The sequence below is a fragment of the Podarcis raffonei genome, chromosome 6, assembly GCF_027172205.1.
Source record: "Podarcis raffonei isolate rPodRaf1 chromosome 6, rPodRaf1.pri, whole genome shotgun sequence".
Taxonomy (NCBI): Eukaryota; Metazoa; Chordata; class Lepidosauria; order Squamata; family Lacertidae; genus Podarcis; species Podarcis raffonei.
Genome location: NC_070607.1, coordinates 50544435 through 50556387, shown reverse-complemented (window position 1 = coordinate 50556387; position 11953 = coordinate 50544435). Strand labels below are relative to the sequence as shown.

The window sequence follows — 11953 nt, the reverse complement described above, 5'->3', positions numbered from 1 at the left end:
AGAGGTCCCAATGAAAGAAGAATGGAAGCAGAAACTAATGGAGTATGTAGAAATGGCAAAACTTACTGGAAGAATAAGAAATCAAGACAACAAACTTTTTAGAAAGGAATGGAAATGGTTTATTGAGCATTTACAAACAAACTGTAAACAGATCAAGACATTGGCAGGACTGTTGTAAAAACCTGCAGTGTGTGTGTGTGGGTGGGTGGGTGGGTGGGTGAGTGAGTGAAAAGTTGAATAAAAGAATAAGTTAAGGCAATTTGGAGTATGCAGGAAAGGACAAAAATTAATGTAAGGAGTTGCAGAAAGAGGGGGAAGGAAGTCAAAGTTGAAAATGTTAAAATTATGGTTAAATAATTGTTGTAATGTATATAAATGAAAACTTTTTTTAAAAATAGAATGATAACTACCTGAAAGGCATAATGACACACAGGGTGCATGAAAGTCACCAGCACTTGTGAAGTGGCAAAGAGAATGCTTCATTTGCACAAGTAAAAAGAACACAGGAGAAAGTTAAACCGCAAATGGCATCAATAAGTAAGGGAATGTCTGTAAAATTCTAGGGACAGATAGGAAAGCTATGCACTCTGAAACTGGTACATACATTGACATGATTTCTGTAATACTCAAGCAATGAAGTTCAATCTAATCAAAGAGGAGTTCAGAATATGTGGACATCAGTCTCATTGGACCCTGCTGTCATCTATCTTCCATATGAAATGCCCAGAGTTGTTCCCAGAGTGCAGTATGTGAATATTTCCTCATTAAGAATTTGGATGAACTCACTGCCTCATTTATTATAAATGTGTAACCTACTCATCAGAGAGCAATAGCTTTTGGTTACTGCTGACCTGAGACAGGGCCAAACCAACAGCTCCCACACTATTCCCTCTTCCTCAAAGCCATCTACTTCTATTATTCAATTTTCAAATGGTTAAGCTATTAATATTTAGGAACTGAATGTGCACAAAAACCCTTTTGCTGTTCGTTTATTTGGATTAAAATTGTGGTAGCTCCATGCTATGGATCTATGACAGAGTAAATAGGGTATACATGATAAAGAGTGCTACTTTCCAAAAGCCAAATTAAAGTAGGCACTGGCATTAATTAACATAAAAGCATTTCCTTTTCCCTTCTTATCTCATACAGAGCACCAACAGAATTGCTTTAAAAATCTGACCATAGTCAGGGAGCTGATATGCTGAGCCAGCCTGCTGTTAGCCCATTAGTATTAAAACATTGTTTTCTTGTGCTCCAATTTGTCTGTCATATCTGCCTGTTGCCTTTTATTTATATGGTAAGATCTTTAGCAGAGACTGATAGTTGTATTCAGAGGACATTGGCCATGACTGCAAACTCAGTTATTACCATTATAAATTTAATTGATTGAGTTTCTTTCCATGCAGCAAGCACCAGGATTTTCAAGCACTACCTGTCTGTCCACGGGCTTCCACAGAGGATGAGACTTCAGGGAGATGTGAGCTTCCATTTCTCATCTTATAAATTGATTGAAGGCTCTGAATGGAGGGGTGGGGCTGCTTTCCAGATCAGTTTCCCTATAGGACTTGATCAGGGCAGAAGACAAGCACCTCAGTCCCAGGAAAAGCTATCCTAATGTGTTGTTGATGCAGATGCATTTGTGGATGTGGATGTCAATGCTCATCTGAGCTTTACTGAATTCACATGGGTAGGCAAGTTTTGTTAGCCACCAGAAGCAGTCACATCAGGGTAATGGGTGCCAGAGTGTTGGCACAGCTACTTATTGGCCTTCTCACCTACTAAGGATGCTGGGGCTAAATGAAGCACTCCCCATTACATGCAGCTTATTTACTTCTCTGGAGTCACAGGTTTTTCTCATTGGCCCGATTACATCGCTACCTATCCCAAGTGAAGCTGCCTGTGACATCTTTGTTTTACCTTAGTTCAGCTTCTTTAACATGTTTCTCATCCTGCTTGTCCCAAACTAAAGAGGGCAATTTCATTAGAATACTTATCTCTTTTAATCTTATTAATTATGTGTGTGACATTAAGATGTAATGCTTCCATCACCATTAAAACACCACATTCTCAGCTTTTTCCCCTCTACACTTCTAACGAGTAGACAGTACCCAGATGGCACAATCTCATTTTCCATTTGCTGCTGTGACCAACTACCTTTGCAAATGTAGGGACTATACTCATTAATGGAGAATAGGAATACCAACAGCTGTTAGCTAAGGGCCACTTCACACGCTATTATTTTTCTACATGAAGATACCGGTAATCTCTGCATAGGAAAATATATATATTTTACAAGGCAGGATCACTGTATGGTCCTGCTACTCTGGTGGCTACTACTTCAGGGCTACTGCCAATGTAACCTAGTAACCATCCTGTGCATACCTAGCAACGATGTCAGAGGCACAATAGCTGCAGAAATATGTGCCAATATAAAAACACCAAAAGACATTCACACAGCACTCTTGGTAGTTTGCTGCATCTCGTGAATCATGAGGTTGCTTGCTGCCACTGCCCCATATTGGCAATGTAGGGAAGGCACCAATCAGTGGAGAGTGACGGGCTAGGATACCATCCAACCTGGCATTCACACCCCCCCCACACAATTCACAACAGGGCAGACATACACCACAGTGCCTTTTCCAGCAGAGGCCACCATGGTGCAACGAGCTGGCAAATATGACACTTATTGTCCCAAACACCAGAGCTGTGGAAAGGGGTTTGAATCTCCTGGCAGCACAAACACACACAGCCTGCAAACAGGCCACACAGGATTGCCATTCTAATCACAACTGTATAGCCCAGTGGGTAAGAATCTTGCACGTAGAAAGCACTGGTTTTCTAGGATAATGATTTGATTGTCACTATGGATATAATGCTCCATGACAGTTTAAATTCTCTTGAAATGCTCTACACAATACAGATCTATTGGTGTCCCTGTATGGGGGTGGGGACAAGCTTTTTGCAAGGAAGAGACAAGAAAGAACAGAAACAATAGGAAGCTCAGAGGAATAAAATAAACACTAGGCTCCACATGGGAGCCAAGTGGTAAATAGTACTGCAGAAGGAATAGGATATATGGATTCATGTCCTGCAACAGCAGTGGTGAGGAACCTGTGGCTCTCCAGATGTTGCTGGAATCCAAGTCCTATCTGCCCCAGCTAATGTGCAATGGATTAGGGGCAGAGTTCTCTCGCATTTTCTGGAGTGTCACAAGTTCTTAACCCTGGTGCTACAGGGAGATGCTGAAATTATCACTGTAATACAAAAGTTAATCTGCCACCAACAATAGTGAGATGCAGAAGAGAGGGCAGCATAACTAGACCCCAAACCTGTCACTTAATGGAGCAACTCCCTAACAACATAGTCACATTTACGACGAGACTTTGTAGTTTCCCAGGCCCGGGAACATGACTTGCTGCCTTCTCTTCCCCCATCCATGGCACCCAGGAAACACAGTCATACAAAGCAGAACTGAAGAAACCCTGGGATGGTCTACCTAGTTCTTTTGCATGGTGTCACATGGGAAATAGTTCGGGTCTGAGCCAGCGAAATGGTCAATGAGAGCTGCAGGGACCAATAGCCTCATTCAGGCAACTACCCCAGGATTATCTGCACAGTTAATACATCTCATCCTGCCATGCCTCCTGTTCACCTGCACCCCTCAGAAGATTTAGTATATTTTCTCTCCCCACTGCACTCCCCTCACCTCATGTAGAGTAAATGGCTATAACACTGTCTCCACTGACTATTCTGCTCCATGTGCCCTGGGTCATATACTGCAAGGAATTTGAGTAACAAGTGTTTGGCCAGTTTTATGAAAACAACAGAGTGAAATGTGTTCACCAGCAAAGTTAGTTGTGCTACCTATGATAGAAGCTTGCCTGCATTTGGTGTTTTATTGCCAATAGGGTTCCATTTCCACAACCTGTATACTGAATCATTGACGGTATAAAAGACACTGTTATCACATGTAGTCTATAGAAGTGATATTTAACCAGCTAACACTTTCAATATTATAGGGGAAGGTATATGTGTGTATATATATGTGTGTACACACACATATGGGGAGAGAGAGAGGAAGGAAGGAAGGAAGGAAGGAAGGAAGGAAGGAAGGAAGGAAGGAAGGCGGGCTACTTTCAAGGATCATAGAAGATTCTACTAATTTGAAGGCTGAGATAAACTGGGTGTTCCACTTTGATTGTACATTTTCCCTTCCCTGGTTTACCTGCATGGGGTGCCTTTTTCTTGCTGTCCCAGTTGCAGCTGTGCACTAGGGTTCCTCGCAGGTTTTTGCATTTGTATTCCAGAGGTGTACAGGTTCTGAAAAAGAGAAGACAGAGGTTACTACAGTGCTACCTCGAGTTCCAAACGCCTCAGGTTACAAACTCGGCTAACCTGGAGGAGTTACCTCAAGTTGAGAACTTTGCCCCAGGATGAGAACGGAAATTGTGTGCCAGCGGCCCAACAGCAGCAAGAGGCCCCATTAGCAAAAGCACGCCTCTAGTTAAGAACAGTTTCAGGTTAAGAACGGACCTCCAGAACGAAATAAGTTTGTAACTAAAGGTACCACTGTAATATGTTCTTTTCACTTTGCTTTAAATCTTGACTCACTGTTGTTAGTGCAAGTGCCCTTTCACCAGAGTACCTGTCACCTCTTTTTAAGGCATAGCATTATGCCATCACAAAAAGGTGCATCAGGTAGCCTGAGGGCAGGAACACACCCTGGGTGAGCATAGGATTCCACTCTTTTGCTTCATTCACTTTTCCTCCTTTCATAAGCATTGCTCTGTGGGCATAAGGCTGCACTAGTCTCTTGTCGGTACAAGAGTATTGCTACACTAGTGTCCCGTCCCCCCCGTCCCATGAGCAAGTCATTGTCCTCTGCTGGTATAAAGTGCTGCAAAGGGTTTGCTGAGTGTTATGTTTGTGTGCACAACAGATACATTGATCATGCTGTTGCATGCAACAGTATTCCCACTACTGCACTCCTGGCCTGAAAAACAGTTAAATAGGACTTCACTAAACTTCTGTGTTTAGTGAGAGAGAGGGAGAGATTATTTCCATATGGGAACACAGGGACCTGACTTCTAATGCTCAGTACCGTCTATGCTACAGTACTATCTCCATCTAGCTCAGCATTGTCTACACTGACTGGCAGCAGCTCTCCAGCATTTCAGACAGGGAATCCTTCCCAGCCCTTCCTCACAGGAAAGTAACAGTATGAGAAGCTGCTTCTAGATGACAAGGCCTTGTGCCCTGATGCTCATGTTGTAGCTAAAACAAAGACTGCTGAAAAGTGTTGTCCGAACAAAGGGTAAGGGAAATCTCACTTCACAAATAGTGTTGGGATATTTCGGATGTGATAGCTAAAGTGTCACAATAACCATTGCTTGTGAACGAATTAAATTAGTTTATTTGTGGATAAAGGTGATCCAGTTGATACAGTATACTTGGGTTTTCAAAGTACTTTTGCAAGATCTCTTACTGAAGACTTCAAAAAGATAAAATGTGACAGAGAAGGACCAGCAGTTGGTTAAAAACTATAAAACACAGAGTAGGTATAATTGGTATAAAAAATAAGCATATGTTCCTCAAAGCCACTTTTCATAGCATGTAGGCTCCTGTTCAACCAGTGTCTGCCATGGTTGACATATAGACTGCATACACACTATACCTTTAAAGTCCATCTTTAAAGCACACCTCCCCCCTTCAAGAATTCTGGGCGCTAGAGTTCATTCCTTACAAATTGAAAGTTTCCAGCAATTCAGTACATAGAATTCTCTGCAGAAGAAACATGCTTTGAATGTGTTTTAAGGCCACATTTTTCTAGCACGCCCAGCTTGTCAGTGGCTAGAATACATGCATTATATGCAGAAGGTTCTAGGTTTAATTCCTGGCATTCCCAGATAGGGCTGGGAAAGACCCCTGCCTGAAATCCCGAACAGTTTCTGCTAGTTAGTGTAAACAAACCTCCCCATACCTGGTGCCTTCCAAATGTTTTGGACTACAATTCATATCAGACCAAGCCAAGACAGAAGTGCCAGCTTGGGCTGATTTGAGTTACAGTCCAAAACATCTGGAGGGCATCAGGTTGGGAAAGGCTGGTTTGGACAACAGGGAACTAGATGGACCAGTTTGATACAAAGTACTTTACTACATTCCTATAACTGTTTACACACACCCCTTCACACTTTACATGCTTACCACTGGTAAACATTGGTGGATCATCAGTGTAACCTAGCTGCCCTGTAAATGCTTTAAGTTATAGTGAAAATTAGGATGATATACCAATAAGTGGTAAAACTGGACGACCCTGGATGAAGCAACAGCTCATACAGGCAGTAATTAGACATTTTTGAAATTCAAGATTTAGAAATATGAGGTTGGATTAATACTTGGTTGTGTGGCCAGGCTGATTGTCTATACTGTACTTGATATTGTGCAGTATATGTTTGTACAGTATATGTTTCATGTTAAGATGGTTATTCAGTGACTAGTGCATCCAACATTCTTTTCTCCTTGCTCCCCACTATTCACTTCACCATAGAACACACAGTCCTTGACATCCAGACACAGCCAATTCCCCTCCAAGCCACCTAAGTCTTGTTATCTGGTGTCTTTGGTTTCTGGGAGGGGGCTAGAAAACATTGATAAGGACCTGGTTTTTTTGCTGCCACTGATACTGGAAGATGAGTTACTCATTTTGTGTATCAAGGGCTTCAAAGGGCTAGCTCCCACCCTACTTGCAACTATCTGCAGACTATGCTAATAAAATAAAATCACAATTACATTGCGGAAATTGATTGTGCATGCAAAACATTGAATACTTGGTGCTGTTCAGATCATCCCTTAGAAGAACTGGAAAACACATGTCACAAAGGCATTATTTAAATGTTGGGTATGGAACAAATTCTACGGAAGGGGAGTCAAGAAGGATTGGGGAAATGGCTGTAAAATCAGTGTAGGAGCATGTGCTTCGCATGCAAATGGTCTAAAGTTCAATCCCCAATAGGGCTGGGAAAGTCCCCTGCCCTTAACCATGGAGAGCCACTGGCAGTCAGTGAGCTAGATTGATCAACAGTCTGACTTGGTACAATGCAGCTTCCTGTGTTCCTATGTAAGAAACAGAGGTCTCCAGTCTTTAATAAAAGACTGCGGAGGAAAGACAAATATAATTAATATGTAAAGAGAATGCAAAGAAAAACAGTAATTTACTTCCCTCCCCCAACATGTAAATCAAACCCGACAAACAATAAAATGTTTAGAAATAAACAGATGTTTAAAAATAGCCATTAAAATCAACAGACACATAACCAAACATTTCTGAACAACACAAACATTCCAGATGTAATTTATGATGAAAGGGTTGAGTTTTGCAGTGGGGCTGATATAAGACCATTTGTTTTATTCATATACCACTTCTCTACCATCACAGAACTCAAGGTAGTGTAAATATGATTCCTATGGTGTACCACAAATGCACTGGTCAGATTCCGACCTACTTAGCAAGGTTGCCCCATGATGACCCTCAGGGCTTGATTTAGGTAAACTAGGAAAGAGATAAATTAAAGTTCCTAAACTGCTAGCATATTGCAAAGCTAAGCAGGGTGATGTATAGTTTCAAATTGGATTAGGGTGGCAGCTGTGTGTTGAGATTCCTGCGTTCCAGAGGGTTGAACTAGATGACCTGTGGATTCCCTTCCAACGCAATGATTGTATGATTCTATGAAATAAATCATGGTAGAGATCATAGAGGATTAGCGGGCGATTGGAACATTACCACACAATCCAATACACATCTACCGGTAATTTGAGGAAAGTTCTGCTGAGTTAAGTGATACTTATTCCCAACATGTTTAGGACTGTAGCCTCAGAGTGCAATACTATACTGCAGATCCAGTGGCTAGGGGAGTTTTAGGATATGGCAGAACCTGCGCTAACTAGGGTTGCCATACTTCAAAAAGTAAAAACCAGGACACCCCAAAGTTGTTGAGCTTTTGTTTTTTACACAGCCTTTCAGAAATCCCCCCTGGATGTCAATTCCACCTTTGAAATCACAGTAATGTCTAGGATGTATGGGAACTCTAATTAAAATGGTATATCTCTGGATATACCTTTGCCACTGGAGATATGCCCATTTAATGTTGTGAAAATACTAGCACTTCACCAGTGGAGGGACAAAATGGACAAAGGAACATGAATGGATAATGAAAGGGAGAAGCAGACATATGCTGAATCCTTTGCATCCCACAATTCCTGATTCCACTCCCACCCCAGCCCTCTGATAACTCCAGAGGAGGTTTTGTAATAAAACAGAACCTCAAAAGAGAGCACAACCCGCCATGCTGCCAACCTGGGAAATAAACCTAAGAACAAAGCATATCACACAGGTATGGGGGAAATCCAAAGCAGAAATGCTGCAGGTGTCTGTCTCGCTTCCCTTGCCATATATGTCAACAATGTCTTGGCCAAACTCCATTGCTGAAGCAATACTTCCTCCCCTCAGCATCAATGTATCCCATAGAACAGGGATTCCCAAACTGACCATCAATGGTTCACAAGCTCAGTTCAGGTGATCCACAGTATGCACATGCATTGCATTAAGTATTCATATTGGTTTTAAATTGTATTTTAATTGCCTCTCTTGTTACTTATATTGTATTTTATTGTATTACAGTATGTAACGTAATAAAATATGATATGTAAGAAATAAAAGGTGCAATAAAATACAATTAAAAATCATACAGCATCTAGCACAGCACATTACAATTGCTACAGCAGGCAGAAAAATACAATTCAGTGGTCTGCCGAGACATTCAGCAATGTTCCAAGTGGTCCATGGGGGAAAACATTTGGCAAGCACTGTTACAGAGGGGGACACAAGTACTGATGCTGTGCTGAGATGAAACTCCCTGCTGGCCCTAAAGCTCCACAGGCAGGATGACAGAGTTCACACCACAAGCTTCATTAACTACAAACCAGCTGAAGCAGTGCTCAGCATAGTTCAGGCTGGCCTCCATCTTTTCTCTGTCCTCACTGCCAATGAGAGGATCGAGGGGAGAGGGTATGGTGGAGAGAACATAGTACAGGGTCATGTTGATGGTGCTGCTTGAGAGAGTGTGAGCTTCATTAACTACAAACCCTGGTTTGACTTTCAATTGCTCAGTTTGAGGGGTCCTACATAACATGGAGTCTGCCTACAAAACTCTACAAAATGACTACAAAACCCTACAGAAGGTTTTGTGGGAATCCTAAATTTTGGTGTTTGTAGTTAATGAAGCTCACACCATAAATGTAGTAGGCATGGAGGGCTGGTCACCACCCATCCCAGGCACCCCATTCCCATTGAAGCCAAGGCTGGCCAAACACTCTACAGTATTTGCTTTTCCTGGGGCTTGCCCCTTTGGCTTCACTTCTGTTATCTTTCTTGCTCTCTCACCGGCACTTGCAAAAGGATCCATTCATTGATAAGTGTGCCATTTCCCAGTTGGGACTCTGATTGGTGCATTGGGTATGTGTGTGTGTGTGTGTGTGTGTGTGTTGTCTGGGTTGCTTCCTACAGCTTTCCCATTGCTTGTTTGTGTTCCCTGCATGTAATCTAAGCACATGCCTTTACCCCTGTTGGGACTTGAATTGATGAACAGCCTAGGACCTGGGTATTTGTGCCTTTACTGGGTGTGCCACATTTGAAAGTAATGTTTGTGGTGCTTATGGTAGTAACAAGATGTACCCTGTTGCATGTATTGGCCCCCTCTCTGCTGTCCTGCTGGGCAGGAGCATTTTGCTGTGTTCACCCAGCAATTAATGGGAATTAGTAATGACGCTGCTATTGATGCTGGGGGCGTAGCTGGCATAGTTGCACTGTTGAAGGGAAATTCCCCACCAGGGTAGAAATCATATCATATCAGATGGAAAGCTCTTTAACTTGAGTAGACTGAAAGCAAAGAGTAAGGTTACCATAACTTCCGTCATAGAGCTTCAGTATGCTGATGACAACATAGTGTGTGCACACTCAGAGGATGACCTCCAAACCATCCTAAATAGCTTCACAGAAGCTTATGAAAAGCTTGGCCTATTGCTCAACATCCAAAAAACCGGTGTTGTACTAACAAGCACAAAACAACCCCTCCGCAGTGCCACAAATCCAATTTAATGGTGTAACATTGGAAAATGTTGATTACTTCTCCTACCTGGGCAGTATCTTTCCACAATGGCCGACATTGATGCTGAAATTCAGCATTGCTTGAGCTCTGCGAATGCAGCTTTCTCCCAATTGAAATGCAGAGTATTTGAGGACCAGGACATTGGCAGGGAAACTAAATTGCTTGTTTAATACCAAAATGCTATTGTACTACCAACCATATTGTATGCTTGTGAAACATGGGCCACTTATAAATGCCATCTCCAACTCCTTGAAAGATTCCATCAACAGTGTCTCTGAAAATTTTTACATATCACTTGGGAAGACAAGTGATATATAATGCCAGTGTACTGGAAGAAGCAAAGATCACCAGTGTCAAAGCAATGATTCTTCAACATCAACTTTGTTGGACTGGTCATGTTACGCGGATGCCTGATTATCGTCTGTGAAAGCAACAACTCTATTCTGAACTTTAAAATGGAAAGCATAATGTTGGTGGGTCAACAAAAGAGGTTTAAAGACTGTCTCAAGACAAATCTATAAAAATGTAGTATAAACACTGACAATTGGGAAACACTGGCCTGTGAGCGCTCCAATTGGAGAACAGCCTTTACCAAAGGTGTCATGGGCTCTGAAGACGCTCAAACTCAGGATGAAAGGGAGAAACATATTAAGAGGAAGGCATGTTTGGCAAACCCTCACCTTGATCAACTCCTGGCCGGAAACCTATGTCCCCACTGTGGAATCCAAGTTTGGCCTCTACAGTCACTTACGGACTCACTGTTAAGACTATGTTCATGGAAGACAATCTTACTCAGCTCTGCCAAAGAAGAACTGTTCGATGATTTTTTTACTGGGTGTATACAGGATACCAGCTAAATCACACTGAGATTGTGGCAGAAAAAGTGGACCATAGGATTGCTTGGTCCATATTTTATTATGCTTTCAAGCTGCTGCTGCTCAAATTCTGCTTCTTCTTACTTGTCTCCATCCCTCTCTTTTTTCTTGTTGTCTCCAGCTCTTTCATTTCAAAGGCAGTTTAAGATGTGGCTCTCCAAGTGTATGCCTGCCAATATCTTTTGGCCTCAAGGCTAGGCATGCCCCAACAAGCATGGAAGTGTATAACACAAGTTGAGAGGCTTAGATTTATTTATTTTTTTAAAAAAGACTGGTTAAAAATGCACAACAGTGCAATTTTCATTAATGATGGATGTTTTAATTATTTATTTGCACAGCCCAATATGGTGGTGGTGGGGAGGGGGTGGAGAGAAGAGAATAGACAGTACACTGAGAAGCTAGTACGAAATGGTAAAGAACATTTTCAGGGAAACTTTCCCCTTCCCCAGGAACCTTGAGGAAGAGGGTTGCCGACTTACCTACTTCCTTACCTGTCTCTGCTGGAGAGTGTAGTGCAGGCGGGGCTGGAGAGTTCAGGCAAAGACCAGTGGGGAAGCAGCTCCGCCTCCAGCCGGTCTCGCGAATAAGGAGGTGGAGTTGCTGAGTCCCAGCTCAAGAAAAAGGTGGTGTCGGGTGTGTCTGAGTCCGGCCTCTTTCAGATTTGCTAACCTTTAGCCCTGGGGGCCCTAGAGCAGTTCACACCTATTCTGACTAAGATGACATGACTCAATATAGGAGGCGGGTGGGGAGAGGGAGGCGGAGATCATTTGACGACGACAGCACTTTTGCAAATATACAGGAGAGTTTGCCTCGCTCAACAATCCCGGGGCAGTTGTGCGCGATACCTGACCCTCACAGTGTAAAGAACCCCCTCCCAATCTCTTCCGTACGGGTGAGGGGCGGGAGGACATCAGG

General features: G+C 42.6%; 1 long non-coding RNA gene across 1 annotated transcript; it reads right to left on the bottom strand.

The window, feature by feature from the left end:
• Positions 1–331: 331 nt before the first annotated feature.
• On the bottom strand, positions 332–11630 carry LOC128415905 (uncharacterized). Its single transcript, XR_008331101.1, has 3 exons — positions 11518–11630; positions 4226–4320; positions 332–1564 (listed from the first exon to the last, which is right to left on the bottom strand). It is a non-coding gene; the product is annotated as an uncharacterized LOC128415905 (long non-coding RNA).
• Between the last annotated feature and the right edge of the window lie 323 nt (positions 11631–11953).